Raw genomic sequence first — 6,999 nt, 5'->3', positions numbered from 1 at the left:
GCAGGAAGAACACAGCACTTGCCATTTCTCCATTTCGGTTTCAGAGGTGACTTCCTCGATGGCAGCAATATATTCTGAGAGCCCCAGCGGTGAAGGTAAGGAAGGTAGTCAGCATATTAGGAATTTACAGCTTCTTCTTTCTATTTATGTTCTGTAATATCCTGCCCCAGTCCAGCCTGTGCCCCTGATGGTTTGTCTTTTGGGGGCATTTGTCATATGGTGTTGAAGGATTTGAAAAAAAATAATAAAAAAAAATAATAAATAAAAATCCAGAGCCTATGTGAAGGATAATCCAGAAGGTATACTGAGCTGATGGAAGTTGAAAACGGGATTAATCCAATTTTCTATAAAGAATATAGGGCTTGGATTAGTTGCTAATAAACAACTAAACTGATAATTAGTTATGAGCTTTTGAGACCACCCCATCTAATAAGAATGAACAGGCATCATCACAAGTGGTGTCCTGACTCCCACCAGAGCCATAATAGAATTCAATATTAAAATGTGAACTCAAATAATAAGACGAGATCTGGGTCAAAAAAGTTTCATCTAGACTTTTACAGTGGTCCATCCCATTTCAAAGGCTCTCCACCCACAGCAGCCACAAAGAGAGACATCCATGTCAGCTACGGGCTGTCTTGAGGTTTCTGCAGAAAAGGAAATCTCATGTGTTTTTCCATTCCTTACCAGATTTTCTTTATTTTAGATATTTACTCATTCTTTTCCTTTTTATCAAAAACAGTTCCTGCTACTACCAGGCTTGCTAAGGAGAAACTTTTGTCTACAATTATTCTGGGTTTTGTTATGTAAGATCATCCTAGACCATTCAGCTTTTATTTCTGTGTATTGGAGTTAATTGTTGAGATCAAATCGTCATCAGTGCAATAGGTTTGTTATTCCATTTTTCTCTCTTTCCCAATATCTAATGGAAAGATGCTGTGATTCTCAATACTTGCTGGTGGTTTGTGGGCTTTTTTTTTTTAGTTTCATTCAATTCAATTCAATCCTCCTTCCTCATTGATTACCTCCCTCCCTTTACTTCTTACTGATTCATTTCTACCATTCTCAGCTTTAATTAACAGGGATTTCCCTTCTTTTTCCAGACTTTCAGGAACTCCTCAATAGACAATTATACAGCTACAATGCATCCATGGGCACATGAGGAGATAATAGCCCCGCTGGCGTAACTTCTTACAGCTGAACTTTTTTAGCTTTCTATTAACCTTGCGCGTGTGTGTTCAATCTTCTCGCTCATGGACTGGCAATCATTTTGCTCGCATGACTGGCTCTTTTTCTTTAGTTAGCTGAAAAAATATACAAACAACTTTGCCCTTCTCTTTTGTTTTGGCTCTTGGCAGTGGGATGGTGGCAACTGATGCGCTCTGTCTCTGGGTGCATTTATGAACACAGGAGCTTGTTGGAGTGTAAATAGTCTGCAAGGAGAATGATATTACCAGTTCTCACAGGTTACTGTAGGGATAGCATGGAGAAAAAAAATCTAATTAAAGACTTATATCTAACCAGAGTTTTGATTGTACTCAGCTAAACCTGAAAGCAAGTACTTGTGTTTGACGAAGACTTAAATATTCCTGAATGCATAGATAAACCTATTGACTTTAAGACAGTATTTCTTTTCATATCGGTGTGTGGGTCTGCAAAAATCAAGGCTGGATAAGTTGACACTAAGGCTGGATGACTTGATTATGTTATTTAGGCACCTTGGGGATGGCAAAGAAAAGTTAAAAGCTTCCTTTAAAACAAAATATCCTTTTGGGTGTATGGGAGAAGGTTATGATGCTCTGTGCCACACCAAGCCGTAAGAAGCAGACACAGTGCCTAAAGAAGTTTTTTTTGCTGTATTCCTGGATACATCCCAACTCTTTGCTGTTTTAGAAGCTCTTTCTTTAAATGCGTAAGAACTACATCGGAGCTCAATGAAATTCACAGCTGTGCACATAGCAAATGTAAGAGATACTTACTACTTAAAATCTACTTGAAACTACAGAAATAGAAATAAACCTTACAGCGCTGGTAACAGCATTGCATATCTTGACTGTCGGTTGGTGCAAGACCCCTGTCTTATGTCCTTTACTTCAGAGATTATAACATCTCCCAGATTAAATATAACTTGCGGTAATTTATGCTTAATTATTAACCTTTCTTTTTCATACTCATTCTCTGTTGACCTATCAGCCATATACCACCACTGTAGCGGTCTGGTACAAAGGCAGAGCATATCGGAAGAAAATCTCACCACCCTGAAGAAAATCTGAAAGCAGATTTAGAAAATGCATTTTCATGTGTCAAAAAAGCAACAGTATCATTGTTGGCATGGATACTAATATTTGGAAAATAATTAGTTAAATTCATTTCTGACTACATTGGCACTGAAATACTGTATCTTCAGTACCAATCTTATCTGTGGAAAGCTGCCAAGCCTTTGAGAGAAAAGCCAAACAAGGTAAATAAGAAGGTTCAGGGAATGGCAAATCTGTCTTAAAATAGGCCCATAAGAATGAGAGAAGGAACAAGAAGGGCAGTTTAGCAGCCTCAGATAGAAGTGAATAGTCATGAGAAGGAGCTCATGGAGCTTGCATTATGTATAGGATGCACAGGCAGACCGCTGTTTCAGACTGCATTTGTTTCCAGGCTCAAGCGTAATATCCCAGCACAACCGCATAATGCAGATGATTGAGCAAAAACTGCAAAGCATCATTTAGTCTCTAACTTTGCAAGACATTAGTGGGATAATTAACCACACCAAAGGCAAACTGTTTAGACTGTTCCTACCCAACAATTATGTCGATATGTTGACTCACATTGCTTCTGGTTTTACTCATGTGATGCTTAATATGACATTTTTTTTTTGTTCTTGTCTAAAAGACCTCATGGGAGAACAGCTCCTGCAGTCAGTCACCATCCCATTGATTTGATTCCTAACAAGATCGAAACTAAACATAGTCCTTTCTCCTGAAGTCATGTCATCAAAGTAAAACACAAATAAAGCTTATTTCACCAAAATGTTTTCCAGAGGTACCTTTGCTAGCTGGTCATGACATATCGCACCATCTGCCTGCACTTTTTATTCTATGGGCAACACTTCCAACCTTGATCTTTCAGAAACATGGGCTACAGTCTAAATTATTGTACAACCCAATAAGACAATAAGAGCTTTTGAGTTTTGTCTCCTCGCTATGCATTCAGATCTGGAACAACTGCCAGTTGTTGCATGTGTCCAGTCTAAAGGGAAAGGGTCTATTTTACAATGTATAAATGCTCACTAAGAAGCAAAACAGAGAAAAGAAGCAAAACCTAAGCTGAATCTCCCAGAATAGCTGTCAGAAGGAAATCTGAAGAGGAAAAATACCCTTGCTGATTCCAGAGCACAGCCTTAAGTTGATAAAGATCTTGCCAACATGGATATTTTCTTTCAATCTGGACCAGTCAGCCAGGCACAACCCTTTCCTGTGCATAAACCTTTCTCTTTATCTGCTTTGTAAGACAATGAATACATACATTATCTATGGTTTGACAGCTTTACAGGTGTAGGATTCTCAATACTGCTTCTTGCTGCCAATGTTTTTATGACCTGGCACTGTGGACTCACGAATGCCCATGACAACAGTCCATACACTTGATCTACCAACACTAAATTAACTACACAATATCAGCAATCAGAAGTGATAGACTTTAATTGAAGGTCCAGTAATGATAGAAAGTTGGTCACTGGCCACAGGCTTCAACACGGTTTGGCCAGGTAGGTAGATTGTCTATAAAAATAATTGAGCAATCTTCTGCTGAGCTTTTCCCCAGCTCTGATCTGCTGTTGCCATTGAAACAGCAGCTCACCACCACACTCTGGTATCAGCTCTGCTTTGCCATTGCAAGTTCCAAATTGCAATCCAAATATTTCCTCTTTGCAGTATAGGAAGCTGCTGTAAACCACACGTTCCAGATGCTAGGCGCAGCGTGCACGAGGCGTTTGGCAAGGGATGCTGATGATCTGAAATTTTCAGTCAGTAAGCATAGCAATATAGTGATACTTCTGACTAAAGACATTTTAATTACAAAACAAAAGTTGAGATAATAGGCAACCTGGCACTATCTGACTATGGAAAAAAAAAAAAAAACCCACAGCCAGCTTACAGGGCTACCAAAGTTCCCACGGTGTTACACATCTGATATTGATTCGATCCTCTATTTCTTGTCATCAGCTTTCCCCTGCTTACAAAAAAGGAGGAAAAGAAATGCAGCATTTTTACAATTCTGCCTTTTTGTACCTCTGTGTATGACAGGAAATGGATTCTAAAAAGCTGCCAAGAAAACTGTAAAAATGACATTCAGAAGTACTTCTGTAAAATTCTGATTACACTTTACATCTGGTGAAAAGACATGAAGGCTTCACTGATATCAGAACAATCCATCAGCTTTCACTCTGCATAATTATTCCTTGCAAAAGTGGTGCTCAGGGAAGAGGGCTGGAAAATGCCCTTAAGTTCTCATGACCTCCAGCTGTGGCAAGTGTTACTATCAGCATTAATATTTCTAGCAACTATTTGCATGAAATCCTGTTTATAACGAGATTAATTGCAAGACCTAACAGACTTCATTAATGACAAGATTTCTCCTAATATCATATTTTTGTTTTTAAATGAGATTCTTTAGATTACTTTTCCCTACTCTTCCAATATGCCGTTTGCCAAAGATGAACTGAGGCACCACTACTGAATTTTTAGTATGTAACTCTTGTAACGTTCATATGTGTCTTCGAGTTCACCATTGTTTGCTAGGATACACTGAGGGGGAAAATTAGATCTTTCCCTAAACTGCATATTCAGAATGAGCTAATTGCTCACCTGCTTACCAGCAGCTCGTGTCCTGAACATCCCGATGGCCAGTGAAATGCAAAACCTGAACCTTCCATATTAGCTGCAGCTCTTCACCAGGGAGAGAGTAGCTGTGTGAAGAAAGAAAACTACTATTGTCAGAGCCTGGGTTGTGCAGTGCACCAGTTCCCTCTGCTTCTGCTCCCCTGGCAAGGTGTACGACCCCTCAGTGGGGAGCGCAAGGTCATGGTGTGCACCTCGGCTCAGCAGGTGGGCAGAGGCAGTGCTCATCTCTCTGGGGTGGGACCAGAGCCTGGTGGCACCTCTGTGCAGTGTCCTACCTAGACGTGCAAGGTTATTTGTATATTGAATGTATCTGGATGCAAGGATGCTCATTCTAAATTTCAGGCCAGTAAACTCAACTGCAGGAGGGATTTTTGTGCTTTAATAACATTCTTCAGTGTTTTCAGACCAGCGTGGTCTTCATTTCATGTTCTAGAAGTCTTGATTTTATCTCAGTGTGATCAAGAGACATTTAATGCATCATCCCACTGAGGGGCCCATTCCACTGTGTAGCTGCTCCTTTTCACTGCTCTGATTGTGAAGTTTCTGCTAGGAAGAAAAACTCCCTACGGTCATAGTTTTGGAGCCTACTTGCACATATTAAAGAAAGATGATGAGAAAGAAGTTTCCTTTCAGAGTAGAGTTTCCCTGTTCAAGCTATTATCACCGACATGTATTTTATACACACACACAAGTGTTTACATGCACATATGATTATCTACAGCACTTAGCTCCCCTCACCAACTGTCAGCTACCACTGCTGCACAGATTCAAGATAGCTCATGATAGCATCCTTTAACAAACTGCAGGATAATTAGAATACATGTATGCAGTGGCAAAGTCCTACCAGACCGTGGAGGCCATTTCATGTTGACTGGTGGAAGAACTCTGTATTTTCCTGGTTTTCTGGGAAACTTAAGTTTTTATTCAATCTTGTTTAAAAAAAAAAAAAAAACCCAAACCTCACATTAAACAACTTCCAGTGTTCCTTTTTGGAAAGTATACTACACTGTAATATAGCTTTAGGAAAAAAACCCTCAAAAAAACCCTTAGCAAGTTAATCCTACACATTTTCTTATTTAAATATGTAGCCTTAGAAGTATACTTAAAGTCTTATTATAGTGTTTATTTGATGCGATTAAACTGCAATTCATATGTAAGCTGCTGCCCGTGAATCGGTCTGTCCCAGGCTCTGGCACTTTTCACAATGTTCTCTGAACTCAATCATTTTATCCATACCTTGTTGTAACATAATGTTGTACACTGAGTATCTGTTTGAAAGCTATTTTGAAGCTCAGCACATGCATAAGAAAGCACAAATTCCACAGGCAATAGATCTTTCTTTGATTTATCTTTTCCACTTTATTTAATGCTATCCGGTTATTTTGATCGTTAATGTGTTGCTATTATGCATTCAGAAAGAAAAGGGGTATCTTCCCCTTAAGTCAGGAGATTTTTTCCTTTCCCAGATGTCTCAGATGCCCCGTAGGGATTTCAAGCATCAGACACAGTATATATTCAAGTTGTTTAATTATTCTTCCCTTTTGCTGTGGGAAGGGAGACAGCTATTTGTAAATATCATACCGACACATTATGCAACGTATAGAACAGGGAAGGGATCCATGTGATTTAGACACAACTACAGTGTTTTTGGTGATACTAAATCTGCACAGTTGCTGAAAGTGTTGCTATGTTACATGAAGACATTTTGTAGCACCAGAAATTATTGAAGCGATTGAAAAGCTGTGCCAGGTGAAACACAATGCGATGCAATTCTAGTGAGTCCTTTTATTTTTATTTTTATTTTTTTAAAATTTTTTTTTTTCAAAATATGAAGAGGTTACTATAGAAGTTTCCTTCAAGGTAGAGAAAAATTCCTTGCTTGGAGCTTAATTGTGAGAAATGTAAGTGCCAGCATATTCTCTGAGGGTTATTTTTCAGTTGTTTGGTTGTTGTGTTGGTTTTTTTTAAACCTGAAATACTCTTCTTTTAAATGCTTCTGTTTAACAGCATGCTAACACAATTTACTACATACTTAAGAACGCTGTAAAGCTCACAGAATGATGCTACTTACAGAGATTTTCAGTTTCCCATTTCATACGTTTTGTAT

The sequence above is a fragment of the Falco naumanni genome, chromosome 8 (assembly GCF_017639655.2).
Source record: "Falco naumanni isolate bFalNau1 chromosome 8, bFalNau1.pat, whole genome shotgun sequence".
In the NCBI taxonomy this organism is placed as follows: domain Eukaryota; kingdom Metazoa; phylum Chordata; class Aves; order Falconiformes; family Falconidae; genus Falco; species Falco naumanni.
Note: the sequence above shows the minus strand (reverse complement) of the source record.